Raw genomic sequence first — 25,926 nt, forward strand, 5'->3', positions numbered from 1 at the left:
GTCGCAACAAGGCCATTGATCATCTTAGCCACACCACCTGAAAAGCAATTTTGGCACTTGACGTCAAGGGTGTATTCGACAACGTCACCCACCAAGCTATCCTCAAAAATCTTAACCAGACTCACTGCGGATCCAAGGCTTTCAACTATGTCAAAGCCTTCCTTGGCTACCGTACAGCCACCATCAAATTTGGGCAGCTGGTGTCACCGACATTTTAATACGCCCGCCAGGGGCGCATTCCAGGGTTCTGTAATTTCTCCTCTACTTTTTACTGTTGCGGTAATGCATTACCAAATCTCAAGCATGCATTATATGCCGTCGAGTTAACACTCTGGACACTCAAAGGTTCCAGCGGGGACCAGAAGGACGCCCTCCAACAGGTGGTGTAGGAAACCATCTCATACTTTCAACCAAGGGGACTAACATGTCAGCCTTCTAAATCAGCACTTCTCATGCTCACGGCAAGAACGCGACGACGACCACCCCATCGCACTCTGGACCCAGGCGTCGCAATTTTTGGGCAGCCCATCCCCAAACTGCGAACACTTAGAATGTTTGGCGTGCCATTCGAACATGATGGTTCGGGTTCGGCCCTGTTACCGCAACTTCACAGAAGCGTGACGCAACTTACCCTCCTCATAAGCCGATTGATTGATTGTACGGTTTAACGCGCCGACGCAACGCAGGCGATGAGGCGCGCCGTAGTGGAAGGCTCCGGATTAATTTTCACCACCTGGGGATCTTTAACGTGCGGCGAAATCTCGTACACACGGCCGTTTTTGTTTTTCGTCTCCATCAGGAACGCGCCCCCCGCGGCCAGGAATCAAACCCGCGACCTTGTGCTCAGTTGCACAACGCCTTAGCCACTGAGCCAGTGTGGCGGGTCCAATTCATACGCCTAATACGAGGCCAAAAGCCCGGTATCACCGAAACTGACACATGCCGATTGGTACAAGCCCTTCTACTTAGCTGGATAACATATGCGACTCCCCGTATAGAACTCAAACTTCAAGAGAGGAGCAAGCTTTACACCCTCATACGAAAAACATACGAACCGGCCTTAGGCCTCCAAACTTTCATCTCCAGTGAAAAACTACTCCGGTTGGGGCTACACAACGCTCTTCATGAGCTAATTGAATTAAGCCCTGCAAAATTCACAACTTCCTCGCCTAGCACTTACTCCTACAGAAAGGAAGGTGCTTCATGACATCGGAAGACCAAGCCCAAGCTCCAACGACTTACCTCAACGAGTCCTGCCGCATGTACGCAAAACACTCAAGGTTGCCCCCATCCCGAAGCATCTGTACCAAGCCGTTAATCGAGGCCGCCATGAGGCAAGGGTCCGCCAGTTTACGTCCGCAAGGGCCAGCAAGGGTCCGCCAGCAATTGCTCAAACTGAAAGCTTTAAGTACCTGGGCGTAACACTCACTAGTCACCTAACATGGTCCAAACATATTGATGCTGTCTGCGCATCTGCTCGTCGCAAACTTGGTCTCGTCAGACACAGGCTCAAATACTCGCCCCCGCATGTTAAACTGTTGGCTTACAACTCGTTAATTAGGTCTAGACTAGAATATGCATGTATTGTTTGGGACCCCTTCTATAAGAAAGATATTAACAAACTTGAACAGATTAACAGACTTGCAGTTCGTTTTACGTATAATCGTTATAAAAGGTCTGATTCTCCTACCGAACTAATGAACGCAAATGGAATTAGCTCCTTAGAATCTCGGAGAAAGCTTGCTAGGCTAAAATTTCTTTTCCATCTCTGGCATCAGGACTTAAAGCTCGACTCCTCTACCTACCTTCAGCCTTCAACCACTAGACCCACACGACATCACCATTCCTGTAGGTTAACTCCCATTTTTGCACGTACAGAGAAGTTTAAACATTCCTTCTTTCCAAGAACCGTAATAGATTGGAATGCCCTCCCCGGCCACATATTTCTTTCAAATGATGTACCCCGGTCAATTGAAAATTTTCTTAACATGTAAAAATTTCAGCTGTCTGTTGTTCTCCCCATTTCAGTTGCTCGTTGTATGGCGTTATAAATGGTCTTATTTTTTTTTTTTTTTCCCTGTTCTTCATGTTTTTCATGCATGCCTTGTATGCCAAACCTCGGCTTTACTATACCCTTGCTTTTTTCCCTTGCGCTGCTTTTATTGGTTATTCTTTACTTTTTGCTTGCAATGTTAATGTGTATCAGAATATTGTATCTGTACCCCACTCCTGCTTGGGCCTCAAAAAGGCCTGCAGTATTTTGTAAATAAAAAAAAAAAAAGAAATATTCAGAGAACTATCACACCCGATACACGGATATTGCTCAGAATCCCAAGACACCCGGCACCACCCTGGTAACGCTCGATTGCAAAGGAGAAGTTGCCATCGTAGCAACGTACTTTGACTTATCCACAAGATGGGCAGAAGCTCTATCTATAGCCTATTCAACCACCACTCACCGCAATCAACCATATCTTACCATCATCTCGGACTGTCAGGAAGCCTGCCGAATGTACCAAGCTGTGCTGGCACCACTTAGGGCCATCCCAATCCTACAGCGATCGCCTGAAGACACAGAAGTGGCCATTGTCTGGACTCCTGGCCACTGGGGTCTTGTTGGGAACAAAGCGGCGCACGCTGCGGCCCGAGAACTCCACTCCTGGACATTGCCATCCTCAAGGAAAGCTACCCTGAGAGGCACGGACAGTGAAGCTACCCATGCGGCACCCCTCGAAAACAGCTGCAACTCACTCTTGTCACATTACACCCACACGAGAAGAAAATATATATCCTTCCCCCTACCACACGTTATCTAACTACGAGGTATATATCTACCACAGACTACAAACCGACACCTTTTACAACCACATCATCCTCGCACACTTATCTCCATCCGCATACCCCTACAACTGCCCGCACTGCGACACTTCTCTAAAAACTATATCACCTCATCTACTCCTGCCCACGCAACCCTGACCCGTCCCCTCCTCTTCCCGTGAGCAGTGGGACACTGCGCTGGCCAGCTCGGCTCCTGAGCGCAAAAAAGCCCTTGTGCAACCAGCCCTAGAATCAGCGAAGGATCGCGGCCTCCTGGACATAGGAAGCTGATCACCACCCCTCTCCCCCATCCGTTTGCTCAGGAAATGTTTACTCGTTTATCTCCTTCTCACTTTTTCTGGTATTTGAACCAGGCTCAACACAGCAGGCGCCCTGTACACTTCCAGTGCTCTGTCTCCACCCGTTCCTACCGGTGTATGGTTAGAATGATGCGCACTGTTCAAGCTTATATTTGGCATTGCAGTTCTTTATTCAGGTGTCAAGCATATGCAAAACTGCTGCAAAACTGCGTTGTCAGCACCACAGGCAAGACGCTTGAGCACCACAAAAACACGCTTGCAAAATGCTTTGAACACGCATCAAGTTCGTCCCATTATACGAGAAATTTATACAGTGTAAAAAGTCCGCTGAACACAAACCAATACGGGACAACAAGCCATCGGAGGGGTCTGACAACTCCCTATTCTCGCTCCAGGAGCTTCAGGCTGCCCTGGCGACATGTAAATATTCAGCACCTGGCCCAGACCAAATCTCATACGAAATGATACGAAACTTCCACGCTGACACAACTGACGCTCTTCTTTCCCTCTTTAATACAATTTCGTCTCTTGGACGCTTTCCACGGGCGTGGAGAGAGGGCTCAATCTGGTTATCATCCCATTGCCCTTACCAGATGCCTAAGCAAGCTGCTTAAAAAGATGATTAATAGACGACTTACGTACTTCTTAGAATATCACACAATCCTCGATAGATGCCTGGCAGGATTTCGGGTGGGCATACGATCGACTGACCAGTTTGTGGCCTTGGAGTCGTACGTCATGTATGCATTCGTTCACAGGCAGCACTGCATGTCTATTTTCTTTGAGTTGGAAAAAGCGTAAGACACTGCATTGCGTTATGGTATCCTGCGCGACATGAAGTCATACGGTGTGTCAGGAAACATGCTGAACACACTAGAAAGCTACATGTCTGAGCGTATCTCCCGCGTAAGTGTTGGTGCAGCACTTTCTGAAATACACACACAAGAAAACGAAGTTCCACACGGCGGGGTACTCAGCTGTACGCTATTTATCATTAACATGAACAGTCTTCGAAAGGCACTGCCGCCAACTATTTTTTACTCCGTATATGTGGATGATATCCCTAGCAGTTTTGAATCCTGTAACCTATCCATATGTGAGCGGCAGGTCCAACTGGGTGTGAACAGGCTTGCCAAGTGGGCTGATGAGAATGGATTTAAGGTCAACCCCAAAAAGGGTACCTGTGTTTCGTTCCCTAGGCAGCGTGGTATAAGGCCTGACCCTGATATTATTTTGAATGGTGCGGCCATTCTGGTAAAAAAGAAACATACATTCCTTGGTGTTTGGCTAGACGACAAGCTTACGTTTATTCCGTACATTAAACAACTAAAGAATAAATGCATCAGGGCAATGAACATACTTAAAATCCCGTCCCACCAGTCTTATGGAGCAGATAAAACGTGCCTTCTGCGTCTCTTCTACAGCTTGGCGAGGTGGCGCCTTGACTATGGGAGTATCGTATATGGCTCCGCCCATAAAACAGCCTTAAAATATTGGATCCAGTCCTCCACCTAGGGCTCCGGATTGCGTCCGGTGCCTTTCGGACAAGTCCCATCCAAAGCTTATATGTTGAGTGTCACCAATGGTGATTAGAGCACCACCGGACGTATACAGCAGTAACGTATGGTCTCAAGATAGCATTGTTGACTAATCACCCATGTAATTCTATCATTACTGACACGTCGGCTAGCAATCTCTTTTCTAACCGTCGATCTATCAGCATGCCATTCCCCTTCCGAACGGGAATGCAGGCACAGGAACTTGGGGTGTCATTTCTTGACTTATACAAGACTGCTCCCACCGACCTCGTTTCCCCTTGGGACCTGCTTCCAGTGGCTGGTGAAGTATCTTTTGGACAAATCAGCAAAAGAAACGCAGCAAGAAAACTTATTTTACAGCTTTTTTTACACTTACAACACTCATACCCCTACACTAATTTTTACACAGATGCTTCGAAGTTTGCTCCTGGTGTCTCTTGCGCTGAACATGTCCCCAACTACACTAGCGCGGAGACACTGAACGCAAACTGCAGCATTTTTACAGCAGATGCGTACGGAATTTTCATAACTGTAGAGTACGTCACAGAAACAATTATACAACAGTCTGTTATCTTTTCAGATTCTCTCAGTGTCGGGATGACATTACATTTGGCAAAACCAAGTAAAAACCCTGTATTCAACCAGCTCATTAGGGAGATAATGTTGGACTATCCTTCAGATATGAGGACAGTAGTGTGCTGGGTGCCGGGGGACAGCAGCATACGGGGGAACGAAATCGCCGACCGGTATGCTGCGGCAGCTGCTCTTCGCACTCGCGGGGATGAACCTCTGGTGCCATATCTGGACATGAAACCATCTATACGACGGAAACTGCGTTAAATGTGGCAGCAGGAATGGAACAAAAAATACAACCACAAATTACACACAGTTAAACCTCACATAGGCAAACATCTCACCGGGAAACAAGATGGATTCACAGAGGTATCCATTTGTAGACTGCGAATAGGCCACACACACGCCACAGACGCATATCTTATGAATGGCGCACTTTTACCTGTTTGTGACAAGAGTAGGGAGAGGCTTTACGTTCTACACGTGTTAACTGAGTGTACGTCCATGAATGATGCCAGAAAACGACACTTCCCTAAACTCTACACCCACAATATTTCACTACACCCTTCACTATTTTTAGGAGACGAACCAATGTTCTCTTACAAATGTCTTTTAACGTATCTTGCAGATGTCAATTTCTTAAAACTAGTTTCATACAGGGCGTGACTTTGGACCTCAGAGTCTCTCCTTTTTGAGGGAGGTTCCGAAGACTGTTTCGTGCGCACAGGGAGCCTGGCTGCGCAGCATGCTCTGGGGCTCCGGGCGCCCTCATGTATCAACCATTGTTCCTCTCATCCACCATCTCATAATTTTTATGTTTTAGTCTACGGGCCCTCTACACCCATATATAGGTTTTTAGGCATTGCCAAGCCCATGCTTATTTCAAACACATTTTAAGTCCAAACCTGACATAAAAGGACCACCTAACAGAGTCTTGGAGCTCTTTGGTCGCAGATACCCTTGCGCCATTAAACACAAACATAATAATAATAGATACTGCCAGGATGGATGTAATACACGGAAAAGCCCAATTAAACTGCAGCCCGCGCTTTAATTTCTTTTCGGTTAGCATAAATTTAAAACGTCTTTTTCATTGAGATGACACAAATTACTGAATAGCGGTATAGTGCTATTTACTTACCTCATTAAGAAGCTATCGCTGGCGGCAAGAATAGAAGGCCATGCATCAACTTACCCAGTGCAATGCAGTAAAAAGCAATCATAATTCCCAAAAGAGAGTTTAGCTGTTCTAACTTCCGAAAGAAAAGGTGGACTAGTATTTTAGGGTTTTCTGCTGGCTGAGAGTTATATTTGGAAACCTACGCAGGTGAGGAATCTGAGCAGCCTGTTTATATTAGAATTTAGACTGGAATGTCTTGACGTTCAAAATTTCGCGTAGAATTTTAAAATGTCGAAAGAAAGGTCAGGATTTGTTTTTTCAGAACGCCGTTCACTGAATGGTGTTATGACGTATACGGAGTATCTGCCCCGAAAAAAAAGAGAGAATGTTCTGCACACGTGTCCCAAAAATTGTACAATAAATGTTAGGGACTTTGTTAAACTAGTCATGTAATAGCAGAAAACTCTAAAAGTAAGTTGCCACAAGGATTTATCTATTACGCCGGTATCGCACAGTTGGTAAGTTTTTATTGTGGGTAAATTTTTATTTTATTTTATTTTTATTATGAGAATGATTACCCTGCACCACTGTTTGCAATGAAACAGTTCTTAGAACAACTCTCTGAAAAGAAACGAAGGATTCCTTTTAAACTGCGCATACAAAAATGGAAATTGTAGTGTGGTGAAATAAATGCAGGTATTTTTAGTAGGATGAATTTATTTGGCGTCCACCGGCATAACTGAGCTTATAGGTTTTTATGTACCGTGCCTAAAGCTAGGCACGTCTCAAGAAACACTAAATCAATAGTTCCAGTCCTACAGGCCACTGCTTTATTTCTTCGTATATTAGCAAGGTATTTACGAGCTGCAAACGAATTCCTAGCCAGCCGATGTTCCAACATCCTATGGCATTTTGCTTACAGACATTTGTAAATAAAGGATAGTCAGGGTGGGAGCCCCTTTGTGCATAGCCTAGCGAAGCTAACATGATTTTTGTTAAAGTAAACACATTAAGCTTTCTCTCCTCTACTGAGGTCTAAGGCCTACACGGAAGGTAACAAAAGTTTTTTGAAGCTTTGTACGAAAAGTTAGAAGGGTATTGGCTTCTCTAATCACTTTAAGAATGCAAAAGCATCACGTCTCTTTCAGTTGTGAAAGAATATGTGTTGATTGGCATGTTGACATCGTTGCCAAGGAGAACTGGAAAATCGACCATGAGCCGTTGACGACTGCTATTATCGCAAACTTCCCAATCCCCCTATAGAAATATGTGGAATGTGTGGTTTTTTATGAAGGCGTGGCCACCAGATGGGAAGTGGTTATCGGCTGTGAGCTTTTTGGGGTCACTGTGGTTGTAATTACTGACGATGTGAGTGTGTATGGGAAAAAAGCGGATGTGTGGGCTAATTCGTTCTTCGTATGAACACCGGTTAATCGGCCATAAGGTTCAGACAGCAGTTGTCATCGTCACTTGCTAGTAGTACATTTGGAAGTGTCTGTATGTAGCCCATATTAAGCCTTTACATTACGGGATGTTAACATTAGGCCTCTTCACGTTCCACGCCATGTTATGAGGCTGTCTCTATATAATAACTAACGTTTTGGCGTTTGAAATGATATAGATATATTTTAATGAGGAATAGGTGAGACCACTCGCCAACCAGCTTGTATGCTCTCTAATTAAATATTGTCATTACCCACCCCGAAGAATCATCGCCAGTAGTGACGGCAAGACAGGAGAGGTTCAAGACTATTCTGTCCGACACAGCCTGGTCAACTCATTCCAGTCTATGGGCTTCGCTACTAATAAACCGTCTTGCAATTTGTGTCGGCGCTTTGCAGTAAGGTGAAAGGCAAATAGGAGGGTTGCAGCTGTTGAGACGCCTTCGAGCGAAGCGGTAGAAAATAGGACTTCTCAGGGACCTTTTAGAGAAGACAGTCTTTCGTGGGCTACTTAAACGCAGAAAACTTGCTCTGTCTGTCTGTCTGTCTGTCTGTCTGTCTGTCTGTCTGTCTGTCTGTCTGTCTGTCTGTCTGTCTGTCTGGCATCGAGGAACCCTGCCTGGAGCAGCGGAGCGCGGGATATTTAAATTGTCTTGAGCAAACGCCTCGCGTGTTTATTTTGGAAGGAGTGCAACAGAAAAGAAGAGCATAAGAGGTGAGCGGAAAAGCAAAGGGAGGCATTTACTTAGCAAAGGTCGACGTAAGAATGTCTTCTTTTGTCGACATTTAGAACGAAAGGAGCAGATACGTGGCCAATTATTTGTTTGCGGCTGCCTGGAGAACTCCTAAGGATATTTAACCCTCTCTCGTTACAGTGCTTGCAAACGAGAATACTGGGACTTGGTGGCAGACAGTACAGCTACTTGGCAAAGAACACGACTTAAGATAAGCGCCGAGTGGAGTCGAGGCATACATGAAGAGCCACTTGCCCAGTGTGTTACAGAAATTCCTTGAAGCCCATTCAAGCCAGGTACCAAGGACGTGACAGAAGACTCCACTGCCTGTTTCGGGAATTATTTATAGTAGATGGTGACTCGGAGAAACTTCACACGATTAGCATGCGTGACTTGCAAACAGCCTAAAGTTAACTTGAGGTGCGCAGCCTTCCGGGGAACAAAATAAAACATAATTTTTTCACGAATACAATAGTCCCACCCACGAAAGATAGGTGTGTATGAACTTATTACTCTTGGGCTATCATAGCACCCGCTTGCATTCATATTGGGAGATCCCGGTGCATAAGTCGTCTGCATGTATTGATAAATCACCTGAGCAGCAAACCTTTTTTAATGCTCGAGGGAGGTACGCCATAACCGCATTTAAATGTGTATGGGACAGAATACATCAATCAGGCACACCTCAAGGTACACTTCCGGCGCAACCTTAAAACGTTCACTAATTACAATTGCATGGAAGGGGCAATGCCTAAGCGGACACGAAGCGCAGAAACGTCAGAAAACAGAGCCAACCAGTGCTGAAAGTCTCAAAGAACGCTGCTGTTCGATTGTGGCTAACAAGGTCGATGACGCTGTCATGCTTCTTATTATTTTGGAGCCACCACACCAGGAAGCATTCGCAAGCTTTTCCGCCAGCCTAGATATACACGACGCGAGTAAAGCGGGCCGGTAGAAGGCGATACCTTCCTGGCCCTTGCCAGGTTTTTTTAGTACAAAGCATTGCCCTACGGCATAACATGAAATTTTGAAGCGACAGCATTGCACCAGTTTTGCGCAAACACCGGTACTGGGGTCCCCAAGTGGTAGCCATGCATGCTACCACAAATGAGGAATAATTGTAGTCACCCTAAGAAACTTAAAATTGACGGGGAAGTCTATTGCACTGTGAAGTCAAATTGAAAAGCATTTATTGCTCATCCTATCAGGACCCCATGCGCATAATCGCCGCAAACTCTTCAGTGTGGTCATCAGCTCACGGAAAGATGTGGCAGAGATGATGGATCGTGATGATCAGGGCTTGAAGGTGTTAAGTCGCCACAAAAAAGTGAACTGTTAGCGCCGTAATCTCCGTTGTTTAAGGTGACAAGGCATTGAGGAAAGTAAATCCCATAGCTATTTACTCAGAACTCGACAACTTACTGCGCAAGGCCCCACCTAATAGCGGTTTCACAGCATAGGGAGCTTACTTCTTGATGTGGATCGAAGAAGACCGGAGTACTTTTATAAGATGCCATTGCATCGGAGGCATTGGTGTGGTGGGCCATCTGCCTCACTGGTACCTGCAGAAGACGCATTATAAATGGAGTCCCGGCTTCGTGAACGGAACAGGAGCTAGTTGCGTACCTGAAGCCGGAAGGAGTACTTCGTGTAAGGAGAGTGCTCCGTCGTGGCGATCGTGAATCCAAGGAGCAGAAAGCAAAGTCCATCGATGGCGTAATGTTGTCGTTTGCCCCATGAGTTAACGGCCCTCAACATAAATCTTGGGTTTACGAGGAATGGAGTTGTGGAATATACGAGTTGCTTCTTTGCTGCTTCAAGTGTGAGCGTTTCGGGTTTTGCAAACGCTAACAGCAACTTAAGCGCTGTGGAGGCCCACGTGGCTTTCCGGTTTCTATAGGGGCCATCGTATATGCGAATTGTCTTGGTAACCATCCTGCTAGCTTCAATCGCTTTCCATTCCGGGTCAGCGCCCTACATCAGCGTATGGAATTTATCTCGCGGCCTAAAGCAGCACCATCAGCCGATATACGGCTCTTATGTCGTGACGACTTCCCACCGTTAAATCACTAGTACCCTGATAATTAGGCAAACTATGCCGAAACTTCCAAAAGAAAGACGTTTTATCTTAGTCTTGATATAACAAATGTAGAATATATTTTTCTCTGTTCTGACGACTGGTATTCGGGAGCAGTTTCCAGGATAACTCTAGAAGAGTAAATGTGCCCTCAAACGAGAATAATTTATAAAACAGCGTTGCTTCACGTTTAATAAATCCGGCACAGCTGAGCTGTGCTAACGTATTTGGAATGTCTCTAACGTGTTCCGATCTGAGCTAAAGACTTTCAAATGTTTCTAACGTGTTCCAAAACTACGGCGCTGGAGGACAATGAGCCCACGAGTGGTTCTAGGTTCACACGCCATAGAAGACTTGAAGACTTTGCCAAGTCACCTATTTTAAATTGCAGAGTGCCGCCCTGAAGAGCAAGTCAGACGCTCCGCCTCGAAGAGCAAGTCAGTTGCTGTCATGATACTGTGAAATACAGAGGAGCGCACTTCTTTCAGTACATGCCGTGTACCCTGGGAACGGGTCGTCTATACGCAGTATGAATACGGTACATGAGTGCATGTGTAATTATGGTATTGAAAGAGCGTCGTTCGGCGCGTATAACTTTTTGCCACAGCGCCGTATTTCCCGACCGTTCATAGGTGCTAAAAACGGATGCAAAATTCTGTTTAGCTGTGATAGACAGCTTCGTACGGAACTCCCTTGTAAGTTCTTGACTGGCGGTGTTCCGGTGCTTACTCTACCAACACGCTCTGCTTGGAAGGTGAAAGGAATCATGGGAAAATAAAAAAAATAAACCATGACCTTGCTTTTTTGAAATAACTAACCCTTCGTAACAGGCTTTGCTCTATATCAGCCCCGCAGGATGAAGTTTTTACCAACAAAAACAATCGGTATTAAAAACCTTCGCCTCTGACACTATCAAATGCTTCAGCCACTTAATGTTCTAAAACAAATTAATCAGTGCGTAATTCAAGGTTATGGCTCAAGTACAGTCCGGCATGACTGGAGGCATTAATAAATGTCACAGCCTTGATTTTCCGTGGTGTGTTTGGTGGGTGGCTGCCAACCGGTAAATACTGTCGCTGTGACCATGACCATAAGGGCTGTGCAAAAAAAATGCCTGCTGAATGACAACTTCATCAAGTTACTGACTGTATGGCCGAACTGTTTGAAATTTATATTAAGATTAACATAACGCTTTTGACACAAACTCTTTCTTGAACACACCAACTTGTTAGTCTTGTTCACGGTCTCTTGAGCTACACAGTAACTTTATTGCCATTTGGAATTATTCTGTCCGAAGCGTTTTGCGAACCGGTTCAAAGCGTGCGAACCCGTTCGTCGACCGCTTTTGTGCGTACTTTAGTCGAACCGGGACTGAACCGGGAAGAAATTATTTCACCGGACCGTGAACCATAATCGAACCGGTATTTTTTGGGGTTCGACACACTGATTTCTAGCTTCGAAAGTTCAAGTGTTGTACAGGGAAATTCTGCTCTTTCTATTCGCTTAATATCTAGTAATCTTCAACTAGTCATTGCGTATATTCCCGTTCATACATAAGTGACATGCATACTGCTAAAAATTTCGACTAAGTCAAGATATAGTTAAAAATTGTGTTTTTGGAATAATGCAGACATAAATACTTGCTTTATTCTAATAGAAAAACGTAATAAAATGATTCATCGAGTGTGATTCTTGTTGTAATTTTTATATTTGTCCTTGAGGCCTATGAAAAATGGCCATGCTATGGTATCGTTTTTGACTCTAATCAAACTTTCAGTTCTAATCAAACTCTAATCAAGCTTTCAGGTTATGTGAAAAAAATTGGGTACATTTAATTAATATGAAACATTAGAGTTTCTCATCATATAGTAAAAACGGTTTTTAAACATCCAAGTAATAGAAGCAACATAAAAGGTGCTAGAAAGCGTAGGCCAAAGGGGGTACTCTAATCATCACCTCAATAGTTTGTAAATATCAAAATAGAAAGCAAGCTTTTTTCGCATTGCACCCATTTTATAATATACACCGGGGGAAAATAACATATCTTCACGGAGGGCAACCCTGTGTAGTATGCGAAGGAGCCACGGAGTCGATTCAAGTGCCCATTAGTTTTCGTCGTTTTCGTTGGGTTGAGGTACGTAGCTGCCGTTATATTTACCGTTTTGTTTCCATGGTAACTACCACACTTTTCACTTACAGGAACTACAAAATGGGAAATTGCGTTGACACCATGGCTGCTTCGCATACTACTAGGGTTCGCCTACGGGAAGGTAATGTAATTTATTGGAGCGTGGGGGGGGGGTTTAGAGGGGAGAGGCATTAAAGAGAGAGACAGAGACATTGTACGTGGTATGAGTTTGTCTTTATTTAGGAATTATCATCATCATGTACAACGTAGGGGACATCAAGCTGTGGTTGGCGTTTCGTTTTATGACCGCCTTATGGTCTGTGAAATGTAAAGTCAAGGGCTGTTGAAGTGGATGAACCGTAATGTTGCTGAAGATGAGGCCGATGCACGTTGCCCGTATGGTTGTGGGCTGCTTGTAATTACGGCCCGCCGAGGCTCGCCGACGCACGCCGCTTCCGATGACGATGAAACGTCGAAGGCGCGTGAAGCGTGCTCGTCTCGTGCCGGCCCAGGAAGACACCGGCAACACTGTCGCTCCTGGAGCCATTAAAGGGTAAGACACCACCGGGCGTTCAGCAAGCCGAGCATGCGCAGTGGGGGTGTGGACGGCGCACCAACAACGACAAGGGAGGGACATAGCCCCGACCATGAGATGCTTCGTCTCTAAAATAAATACTCTTAATTTTCTATTTTCCGATCATGGCCAATATTGTACATCAACGTGACTTCACGCCAGGCGCTAACCTCGTGGCTTCAACCTACGTAGCTATGTTCGAAGACCAGTTCTAAAGATGCGTAAGTCAGGGGGAAATCTCTTATGACGCACCTGAAAAAAATTAGAAATGAACAGGCGATATAACCAGCTATGTGTATGCATGAAGCCTACTCGTAAACTTGAACATGCTCCCTGGAATAAACAAAATAAAAATGACGTGATGACAATTTGGCACACAACAATGTTGGCCACGTTGCTATCAATTATGATTGCAGCCCTTCACTGCACTGCACTTTTTATCCCCCAGGCTTGGTAGCGTGCGGTACAAAAGCACGATAGTGTGTTTCAATATAGGTACACACCCGGTACATGCCGTGATTTTCAAAAGGGTAAATAAACGCGTTAATATGCCCTGCCCTTCGTCTAAACCAACCCCCCAAATAATAAGCCGCCCCTATATACGAAAATATTGCGTAGAATTGCCCAACGAAAACGTCGAAAAAACCACTGTCTTGAAAAAAATTCGCATTGCTATGACTTAAACCTCAGGTGTTCTTTGCGAAACCCACACTACTATCCCGATGCTAGTGAAGTAGGACATCACAGCTCTCTCAGCAATTCCTGGAAAAATAGAACGTGTAGTCCAGGCGAAGAATTAGATTGTGCTCTGTGCACACAGAAATGCCGGGGCTGTACGGCAAGGAGAACAGAATATCGCTGATCTCCTCCGGAGATCAGCGGACGTCGCTTTGGAGAAGAGACATTACCAAATAACAAGCCAGTGTTTGTTTTGTTGTATTCATTGATTGCAAAGAATTTTGATTTAATTTATTTTGCGGGAATGCATTAGAAGAAGTGAAATAATGTCTGTATCATTAGAAAAAGCTCAGAAGTAAATCAAGCCATTGTTCTGAAATAAGTAGTTATGTCTGCTTGTGCCCTACTATCATCCTCATAGCCTTGTTCGATGAAAGATCATCGGGAGGGGTCTCCGTGGTTCGTCCCTTTGTCCACATATTTTGATGCCGTAAATCCCGGGAGAAGAAACCCGCAGCGATGAGCCACACCGATGCGAATTTCAATACTCTTTCACCGCTGCTCACTTCTGGGGATCCTGAATGAAGCCGGACATCGAATGTGCCGAGTGGGAGAGAATTGGACCAGCCTACGCAGAAGTAGAGTGAACAAGCCAGCCGGGAGAGGTATTGCCCGACACAGAACGAGATGTGCCTGAGCAGAAAAGACTCACGCGGAGGTGACGCTGACGTCTGCTTTCCGAGCCCAGCCGCCAGCTGTGACAATGGATGCGACGCTCAACCGGACCATGGAGGCCCTTCTCAAAAGGCGGTGCATCACCCGACTAGACATCCCGACAATGATCGGCAAAGTTGAACACCTTCTACCAATGACACAACCCCCAATATGTAAGTTGACTGAGCTTGCTAATAAGTTTGCAGAACATCATGACGGACTGCGGAAGATTATCCGGAAAGTTTAACATACTGTAGATATCGTTAATTTGATGCCGAGTTTGAAGATGACTCAACTTTGACGCCGTAGTTTGCGTCGTAGAAGCGAAGGTTGAAATTAAAATAGTTGAAACAAAGAAATCTCGATAAAACCCAATTACTTCTACCAAAGATCGAATTCGCGGGTTAAAGATCCCCATGGGGTGTTCAAAATTAATCCTCAACTACGGCGCGCCTCATCGCCTGCGTTGCATTAGCGCGTTAAACCCTACAATCAATCAATTTGCGGGAAACAGGGCACGCCGGGAGAGTAGTACCACATATTTGGAAAGTAGGAAAACGTCAAATGCAAATCACAGTCATAGAGAGGAAAACGAAGGTCGACGTGCAGTGAAACTCGATTCTCAAGATATAACGCTAATGGAAATCAGCCTTCTTGTGTACAGCTGGATTCAAACGAATCCCGCGCATAGCGTGCCTCAGCATCTTCGCCTCATGACGTCGACCCAGCTCGTCGCTTCGATCTCTCGGGTTTCGTCACCAGAATGTCCTGGACAGCGACTGAGAAAAGGAGTCACACAGCCGGTCGCCTGCTCCCTGTGGCTGAACACCAGGCACTCCTTCAAGCACGAGGAGCAAGCTGTGCCCGTGCCCCCATACCCATGCGAGCCACCTCTTTATTATCATCAACAGCCCGGCGAGACAAGAGATGATGTGTGTATAACACTCATGCTATCAGCAAAAACAGAGCACCCGTTTCCGCCGTCTCAGTGGCATAGGCGTCTACAAGTAGGTGGCCACGAATATCATCTGAAAAAACAGCATAAAGCCAGCTAGAGCCGCGAGCCAAATTTAGATGTCGACTTGTGCCCCGGATTGAAGAGCCACGGCCATAAGCAACGGTGACAGCATGGTGAGGTTCGAGAAGGAACGGCAGTCGATTTGTAACTTCGGGAGGAGCTCTGGCCAAGAGCGCCAGATATCAAGGCACTACACAAAAAGCGAACTCAATTTCGATCAAGAAATCATTCAATGGAGGAGTGTATCGTCCGCGATCAAAGATGAAACGGTGCAACACACAAAAAGCGCCATTTGGCTTGGCCACTCGGAGCACAAACGGCGTCGTGTAATGCACATCACTCAATGACAAGCAAGGTAAGAAGGAAAGTATAAATTGTGGTTCAGCCCCGAAACAATTTAATGTCAGTGCTCCTGAAGCTGAAGTTGAGGGCAAACGAAGTGATGCCTCGAATAGCAAGCGGAGTAATACAAAGTAATGACACCAACACAAAAAGCATGCATTTCCCCGCGATTTCAAAGAAACGGTTGCGCGAGAAAGGAGTGCCCCAGAGAAACTCTTTGCAGAAGAAGCGAAAACAAGCTGCAGGAATAAATTCAAGGACAGCACCATCATTTTCAGCAAAAGAGGTAGCTTTGAAGACTGATTTATGTTCTCCATCAGACGTAATCAATGGTAGTAAAATGGTACGATTCCGGGAACAATGTAGTCTGACCAGTTTTCTTCATTACGGCTGCACTCCACGACACCTATGCAGTGACGGTATTCAAGGTAGCTTGCTAACTTTGTAGGTTTTTTTGGCAAGGTGGGTGTTACTTTGTCTTGCGGTGGACAAAAGGACACAAAAATCAAGAAGTAGACGGGTGCAAGAGACGGCCTTAAGTCGTCAGAAGAATAGAAGGGACTACCTCAGTACACAACATACATTCACAGCATTGGGACTCTATGTAACCTCAAATACCGTTAAGCAATAATTTTTAACGGGGCGGAGCTGTTTACCAATGACCTCGTTGGGCCGGCAGAGAAGTGTAGACTCAATGGCGTTGGCGGGGTGAGCAAAATCTTCATTTTGTCTTCGAGGGACAAAGGTCATCTCGCAGAGAAAAAGATTGTGTAGTCTGCGAACTTTAATGTCAACTATGAAAAGAAGCACAAAGTAGTTTCAGCGAGCCGCCCACGTCATAAACGTAAGGGATGATGATGAGGTCATTGGTTCAGCCGTGACAATGATAGCAGAGATTCTACATCTTGCCCGGTCACTAAGAATAGTAATAGGCTAGGGTGCTGCACTGGTTGGCTTGTGCTTGCAGTTATTCGGAAATTGTAACGTGGCGAAGCGAACGTTGTCGTGGTCTACATGTGGCAGCTCAATGCCAGCCAGGCTGCAAAACTCACGTGGTTTTGTATCATCGTTGACGCACCCTACCGACCTTGTTTGTACATTTTTTGATATTTTTTGTGGGTCATACTTTAAAAACGAACTTAGTGAGAGGATTCTCTTTCCCTCTTCCACCAAATGTCCTGTACAATTTTTTTGCCTTCGCTACAGTTTGGTCAGTTTGCTAGGCGTCAGACCGCTTGGAGGGTAATGGAGATTGTCAAGCCTTTTTTCGGCAAATGGCAGGTTGTCGGGAAGGTCTGCGTGCTTTCTTCAGGGAATGATAACCGCGTGTGGGTCATCCTGGTTCGAGATGGTTTAAAGAAGTTCAGGCATCACGCAGTCCTCTTGATGAGCGGGAGATCGATCCTTGGTTACAACATTTTTCGTCTTCGAAACTTGTTGAAGACTTGGTATCCCTTCTCACCGCTGGGTGTACGCATAGATTGCTACGACATTTGAGCAGTGCACTCTGCTTGAATTTGAATTACAGCATAAACGACAGGATGACAGGAAGACAGTAAGAGGCCACACGAAGCACTGACTTACAACAGCCCCGTTTGTCCCCTTCCTGTCGTCCTGCCATCCTGTCGTTTGCACTGTGGTTCAACAGGCATTACCAGCTCACCCGAATTCCCACGTTGCCAATCTCTACGTGAAGGTTCATTCCCTTGTCCTTGCACTTTTCATTCAAATCGAGCTTGGACTGCTTTTATTGTGGGTTTTAAACTCGTACATTGCCACTCACGACGCCCTAATAAAGGTTTGACCCAATTAGGACCATGACGTCGCTGTGGTCGGCCTACTGACGACCGAGCCTTGTAGTGTCGATGATATAGCCTCGCAGAGCTGCAATCCCAGTTTCCTGTGAAAACGGAATCCATTGGTTGGACATTGATTTGACCTCGACCTCGTTGATTATAGATTTGGTCGAATATATGCTCACTGTATGAAATATTTATTTTTTTCGTCTGGATACTTCGGCTACGATTTCTTTTCTTTCTAACTCGCAACCGAGATTCTCGAAAACGTCGGTCGTGATGAAGCTGCTCCGGCAGCCTCCTTCGAGAATTCTACCGTTTAACGCTCCCGTGGATTGTGACACGGTGGAGGTCAACGGTTAGATGATCACACGGTTCTCTAGTGTCTGGACATCAGATGGATTGGTGTTATGGTTCGACGCCCTCGCTAACAACTTTCCTTGGTCTTCAAATAACATCTAAGAAGCATGTCGCCGCAAACAGTGCTGGCAGGGGATTTTTCTCCTGCATTTCCTGGCAAGATTCCCTGCGTCAAAGTAGGAAAGGAGTGCCCCTCTCGAGGAATACGCGCCTGCTTCGCCTCTAAAGTTATCAAGTTGAGGCGCAACAAGCTGCGTCGTGCGTGGATGAACAAAAGATGCACTTCCTCGTCCCAGATGCAACACTGCGACGGGACGCTACGGCGAAAAATGGCGTCGCACATGCTGCTGATGCGAATATGTATCCCGTAACAAGTATTACTTCCAAGCAGTCAAGTTCTTGTTCTAAGAAATTGGTGAGCTGCTCAAAGTTCCTCTCGCGGACGCTATTTCATTGCGCAGTATTATTTCGTGAAAGTTACAAAGTGTATCTGATTTCTGATGAAATCTTAACACCAATCGCTCGAAGCATGGCGCCGTTAATGGTAGGACTCGTCCCAAGAAATTTTAGGCTTGAGCAATAAACAAGACCCCCGTCACAGAGGTTTCTCAACCTTTTTACATCGCGGGATGAACAATCGGCTTTAACTCGGTGAGGGCTTGCATGTAATCTGGAAGTGGCGCCTGATCTCCGAACCGCTGTTTGAAAAGCGCTATCCCGTTTTTGTAGCACTGGTGTGTCGGATGTATTCCGGGTATTGCGGAAAAGGCTTTTCCAGTTAAAAGGTTGACTAAATAATTAATTACTACGTTGGTACAAGTTCCGGGTTTGAGTGAATCGCAGTATCACACTGGTGCCGGAATCGGAGGCCGTTTCGTCGATTCGAATCAAATTTATTAACTCCAGCGTTGGTAGTTTTAATCGCGTTTGTACGGTCCCGTAAGGCTTTTTACTTGCCTTATGATGCAAAGTGGAAGACGCACCACTGAAATGGACTTGGGACCTTAAACAAAACTCCGCCATAACTTGGACGACCTGGTGGTTTAATGTTGTGTCTTTCTATATTTCCACTGTGTCAGAGACTTCCGTCTAAATTTCCTCGTCTACATTACGAATACGGCGGAATAAAAATTCGACTGGTGCGAGAGAAACAGGCGTTCTCATCTCTGTGATAAGATTTCCATTTCGGAGGCGTTTTTTCGAAGTTCTGTATGATGCCGTAAAGCTTCTCCCGCAGTGTTCTCCACCTATGGTAACTTCCTTTCAATACAGGTCGTCGTGCATCTGAGGAGTCTGGTCTGCCAGAGCATGAGTCGTCGAATTTACGCAGCGGTCCTGCTGTTCGCCGTCTCCGACGTCAGTTACTGGGTTTCACCGCACCAAGTTCTGGGAATCTAAGTACGAAGGACAAAGGCCTTCGGGCCGAGAAAAGCGATCTTGTTGAACGGAAACTTTAACGGCGACTGTGAAAGGAATGATAAAGCATCTTCAGCGAGCCGACCATGTGGTTATTGGAAATGACAGTTATGATGTTATTTGTGCAGCTGCGATGATGATACGACGATGAGGAAGATATCATCGGTGCACCGCGTTGATGATAGGACGACGCGGATGATGCCATCGGTGCAACCGTGATAATGAAATGAAAGTTTCAACAAGTTGTACACATTGAGCGAGAAGTTGTGTTTGTATGTGCGTTTCTACAACATAACTGACATAACGGGCTTTCATGTTGAACATAGGCTTCATAGTACATTTGACTACACTTCATTAGCCAGACACGCCACGCGCACTGATCTTCAGACCAAGAAAGGAGACCTTAGAGGAACTGGCAGAACGCGGTACAGCTCACCGGGGCCATATCGTCACAGCAGATAAACTGTTTGCTCACACAATTGTCCAAGAAAACCAGTACATAGATGTAAATACGTTTTCCTGCTTGAAGCTTTTGTGATGGTGTTTCTACGCAAAGCATAACTTGTGTCAAGGGAGCCTTAGTCATGTTAATATCTCGAGACCAAAATTTACGAACAAAATATCAAGGCTTTAGACGCATATTATAGGTCCTAAAAGTGTCACGTAAGCATATGTAGTCCTTAAGTACTCTCGTTTGCGTATACATAAGCTCCCTTTGTATTTACTTCAAAAGCGCGTTTTGGACAAATTTTGAATTGCAATAAAAAGGGCGCAAATGGGCTGTGGGCAAGTAAATTTCTTTTCTTCGGGGAAACTACCCACAAATGTGTCTTTTCGGGTAAACAAAGCAGGGGGCGAAAAGTCTTTTTTTCCGTTTGCGCTGTTGGCAGACTGCTGTACAGGGTGGCGATCTAGTGCCACTTCCACACATCAGACTTGCGTAACGCACGCAGAATGTGTTTGTCCCGTTTTTTTGGTTGCCTGCGGGAACATAACCGGGATCACTACGGGTTGCGTGGAAGCTTTCTTGAAAAGCTGCCGCCGTGGTATCGAAGGGCAGCGAGCCACGTCGCCGAGGGCCACCTAGTGGTGTTATAGGGCACCCAAGTGGGAGAAATACCCCAGCATCAACAGACTACCCGGAAATTGGGAGAGGATGCGAAAGTATATTCGCTTAAAATGAAGAAATATTGCTCTCAATCACAACCAGGCAGATGTGTAGCTGCAGCTCCTTGTGAAAAGCTTCTCTGCACTACCGCGACGAACTACCTGACGCCTATGAATAGTTTGCGCAGTGAATTACACTGCACAATAGATATTGCTTTTTCTGATACTTGCCAGGATTACAAACATGGCGTAATTTTTTATTTCTAAGATGTGAAGTGTATTGCAACAGTAAATACTGCGCCCGTACATGAAAATACGACGATGAAGTGAATGTGCGTTAACCCCGTATATTCCGAAAAAACATGTTAGGGCGATGTTAAACTTGAGTTCTTTTTTTAACAATTGTGATCTTTTTTCCCGATGTCTCATTTCTTCTAAATAGCAGAGGAAGAGACCAGGGTCATGCTTGTAAAATATCCCAAGTTGCAATGTTCCATCGAGTTAAGATGAGTTCAGGATTCCGCTAGGATGTTTTTTTTGAAACACTTTTACACTTCATCTCACTTCAAAATAGTGAAAACGAATTACATGTGTTTTGGCTTTATCAACGATAAGATGATAACTGTAGACAGACGTTACCGCTTGATTTGAATGTGAGAAAATGACCAGAAAGTAGATACCATGTGCTTGGTTAGCGCTATAGCAGAAAGTCAAAATTTGGTAATTAGTTGCGAACTTGTTTTTTATTTTTCAGTCCGTTTTTCCACCACTGAATGAGGTGGTCTGAGATCACCCGCTTCATTCATTCTGTTCCTAGGACTTGAAAGGAAATACTGAGCGTAATAGGCAGCCAAAAAGTGACATGTGCTGGCATTGATGATATTCATTCCCGATATATAACAGTGGCAACTCACCGTACATAAAAAATAAATTTTTTTCAAATATAAGTATATTGTTCAAAAGAGATGTTTTTCGCATGAACTAACACAGGCTAAAACATTTCTCGTACATAAATTCGGAGATAATTACTGATAACTATCACCTCATTTACATTGTACTTTTTTTCAGCAAAGTAAGTAAAAACCTGATATGAATGCGACTGAAAAACTATCTCAACACATTCAATATACTAGCTCTCTGTCAATTTGGCCTTAGTTCCAAATACTCTAGTGACCTTGAACTTATTTCACTTAACCACCAACTCAAAAACATTCTAGACAGCTGTTGTGCGCGCGGGAGCGTTTTTACCGACCTAACAAAAGCTTCCGACACGCTAAAAATATGATATTCCTTTTATAATCTTGAAGCGCTTGGCATAACTGAACGATCATTACTATTATTGCGAAGGTAAAATCGTAACACTATCCAGAGGGTAGTAATTTTAATGTATACTCCAGACCCTACCTCAAGGCTCTATTTTGGGGCCCCTTTTGTTGTTACTCGGTAGTGTTGATATGCCGAAATGCATCTCTTCATTTCGTTGCGTATTATACAAATATGACTCCACAATTGTAAATTCTTATAGCAGTATTACGTCTTTTAATACAAAAAATTAATTGTGACCCGTCAAACTGGCTTGTGAGTGCAATAATTATATGTTACAAATTAACACGTCTAAGGCGACATTCGTCGTCTTCTGCTCGCACCAAAATTCCTTACCATCAATTTCCCCTGTTGAAATTGGTTGTAACATCCCTTACCGCGACTGCTCAAAATTCCTAAACGCTTAACTTGATGGTACCATGAAAAGTCATCAACAGATTGTATATACCCTAAGCCCTCGTTATAATGAAACCAGTTTACTCAAAATATTGCTGTATTCGAAATTGTTTCTATTCCAAACCCAAACGCATGAATTTGAGGCTGCATTACCCGAATGGCGTGAACAGACTGACACGCTTAGAGCGAAGTGGCGACCGGAGGCGTCGCTGAGCGCCGGCGACTCAGCGGCAAGTCAGGCTGTCATCATGGCGGGTCAACGCAAGCTGGTGTTTCCCCGGCGACTTTCCCGAGGCACTCATGCTCGATTCGCGCTATCCGACTGTAAACAAACGACCCAAATCCGTGGTTCTGGTCATTAAAGTTGTTCCTAAACATTGGTCAATGGCGTGGACGCGACGTTGCGCGAACACCGACACTCGAACCATAGAAGTAACAGTGCCACCGACAACGCGGAGCTGAAAAACTCTTGTTTTGCGAGCTTCAAGGCGGCACACATGGCAAAAAAATTGCCCAGTGACGCGAAGTATTGGCAAGTGCTTTACCTAATTAACAATTGTCACAGCCACGGAAAGATCGACAACCCCAAGCAAGTCGCTTTACTGCAACCGACAGATTAGGGCATCAATGAAACCACCCGGAAGTTGTAGCGCAAAGTTCTTTTGCAGCGCATGCTCACAGCGTATGACGCCAGCAAGAGGTACAATATTGATTTGCTCGGTGCGATCCATTTTATCAACTTTTCATGGAAGGTACTCGCACCTTTAAAGGTCGCCAACTGCTTTGCGCACGCCGGCTTCTTCCGCACCATTCTCAGTGACCCTGACGATGACCGTACTTGCAGCGATCTATACGAGGCTGTTCATGAAATTGCTGGCCAAGATGTAGAAGGTGAATTCGAGAGGTCTGCGTTGGCGGACGCTGCGGCTCCCATGGTCGCACCAGCGACGGATGTGGGGATAATTGACACTGTTGTCGGTGCCCCGATTAGGAGGAAGAGCCAGCGGATGAAGAGCCACGTAAAGTTGCAACTATGGTACAGATGCGGGAGTACCGTCGCCTGCTGCGAAATAACATTTGAATGCAGGGGGCGGTGACCACAGCCTCGTGCAATGCTTGGTCAAATGGAGCAGGGGTGCTCGCGCCCGGCAAGAACCTGAAACAGCCAAACCTCCGCGCCATTTTTACCTTAATAAAAATTTTGCTTCACTGAACAGGTTATATTTTGATTCCTCGAAGTTGTGGCGCAATTAGAGATAAACTGCTCGAGCTTTTTTAGGGTTGTCGCTTATTAAGTAATACCGCTTACAACGAAATTTTTCTCCGTCTCGCTGACTTCATTATAACGAAGGATTACTGTGTTAGGAAAAAAAATGCCGTATAAAACAAAATGCAAAAAAACAACGCTTTCATTTCAGTCCTACAACCGTAAGATCATCGAATTTGTCTTTTATTCATCTGCACATTTATAACTGCATAATGTTATAGTGTAACACTTGCAAAACTCGCCATAATTGCATCTACAAAATTAAGCACAAAGCACTAAGAATTGTCACGTTAAGCCCATTTTTGCAACATCATGAAGATGTTTGGATTTTAATGACGTGAGGCCAACCGGGGTAAAGAGCGCCAAAAAGAGTGGTCAGCCCAAGAGATAGAAAGGTGAATACTTCAACCGGATAACAAAAACAAAAGTGAAATCAATCGATTACAGTGGAGATGGCTGGTATAAAAAGCCAGGTTATGATCATCATCAGGTTAGAGTAATTGGGGAGACTAATTTTTATATTATGCAGTCTTTGTACATTTGACGGAAGTTATTGTGTGCAGCTAACAATTGTGTGCATGTCACAGCTTATTTATAAATCAGCTGTCCCTCTTTCAAAGTATACGCTAAATTATTGAAACAATCTGTGCATACGCTGCAGAACGAAGCCAGAGGCATGGGCGAAAGGCCTGAACATCCTTCAGACTTGAAATTTAGTATTATTTAGAACCCAAATACATTTGCCGAAGAAAATGCGGGGATTATATAGGTTTTGATTACAATAAAGTCATTTTGGACACAATCATTACGGAAACATTGCGTGAATATTATCCCTGAAAAACATCCAAAAACGTGGTCGTAAAGTAGAACTTCGGAAGTAAAACACAAATTCGAGTGCAAAGCGAATTATCGATGAACTAAACGCAATATCATCGATCATGCCTCACAAGATAGTATAGGGACAGGTTTGTATATGCGTTGACTAGTAGCCAGGCAGGCTGTAACAAGTCACCAATCGTACAGAGAAGAAGGCAACACGAGATTGAAGACGAATGATTTTCGTTTATAATTCAGATGCGAACCCCTCACCTACTTAGAACCCAATGTATTGGTAATTTGCACTCAAACTACATTGTTTCATTAACAGACAACATCATGCAATGTATCTGCTGTCCTGATTGAGCGTAGCTTTTATTAAAATATTTTACGATTATGGATTTATTGAAATTATCAATCACTTAGAATAGCAGCAGTGCCATCATATTTTCATTGAGTGGAATCTATCGATGAAATGAACACTTAAAGAACGGGAATACAACTTACCTAGCACAATGAAGCAAAAAGCAACCATTTTCCTAAATGAGAGCTTTGAATAAATATTAATTTCAGGACGAAGAGTTTTCTTAAAAGTACACAAGAAGCTGCTGACTCTGAGTTATATTTTCAACGTTCTAGAAGAAGGGCGACTGCGTGTTTATATGAGTTTAAAAATAACCTCTGCATTACTTTTGAAAGTTCGTCGTAAAGGATTCGGACGTCAAGAAAAATTTCGATATTATTTTATGAAAAATAAGTGGAACGACCCCTATTTTGACGTAGACTTCTGTCGGACAGGAAAAGCATAAACAACCCCCTACGCACGTCAAAAAAGGATTTAGAAATATTTTTGTGATGATATTATAGTGTATTCGTATATTGGCCAAAAACTAAACAGAATTCTCTGAAAGGCATTGACTCCAACAGCTTTGCATCTTCAGTTATTACCTGTTAGCAGTTGTTCTTTTGTGGATGACCGTCTGCTCCGCTGTTTTGATATAAGATAGGTGGCATAGAGCCCGTGTAAAACTGGGAATTCAATGTTCTTTTTGAATGGCCAAGGAACACACACGCCCGTACTAAGTAATAGCTTAGCTCACAAGTTTTCACTTAATGTGTTTAAAGCAGCGGCATCTGAAGAAACTGCGAATATTGAGTTATTCATATACGCCACCACTTATATTTTTGCGTCGGTACAAGATCTTTCTAATGTAGAGGACGCCTGCTACGTAAATTGGCTTTCCGGTAGGATATGCCATCATGTTTACAAATATTAGCAGCGGAGCTGCTGAAGCTTGAGCTCCATCCGTGCCTAACGTCGCTCAAACCTTTGTGCAGCAAAATGGAGCGGATGTGAGAGGGAAAAGTGG

The 25,926-nt window shown here is 44.7% G+C and overlaps 1 long non-coding RNA gene across 2 annotated transcripts in view; it reads right to left on the minus strand.

Annotated features, from left to right (window-relative positions):
* Positions 1–25,191, minus strand: part of LOC144166763 (uncharacterized) — a 95,987-nt gene extending 70,796 nt beyond the window's left edge. Inside the window, exon 1 of one of the 2 annotated variants that reach the window (XR_013321762.1) lies at positions 25,064–25,191. This is a non-coding gene — a long non-coding RNA (uncharacterized LOC144166763). Of the gene's footprint in view, positions 1–6,443; positions 6,589–25,063 lie in introns of those variants that run through there. The other variant, XR_013321763.1, reaches the window with a different exon arrangement.
* Between the last annotated feature and the right edge of the window lie 735 nt (positions 25,192–25,926).

The sequence above is a fragment of the Haemaphysalis longicornis genome, unplaced genomic scaffold (assembly GCF_048455015.1).
Source record: "Haemaphysalis longicornis isolate Haplotype H1 unplaced genomic scaffold, Haemaphysalis longicornis Haplotype H1 scaffold_19, whole genome shotgun sequence".
Taxonomy (NCBI): domain Eukaryota; kingdom Metazoa; phylum Arthropoda; class Arachnida; order Ixodida; family Ixodidae; genus Haemaphysalis; species Haemaphysalis longicornis.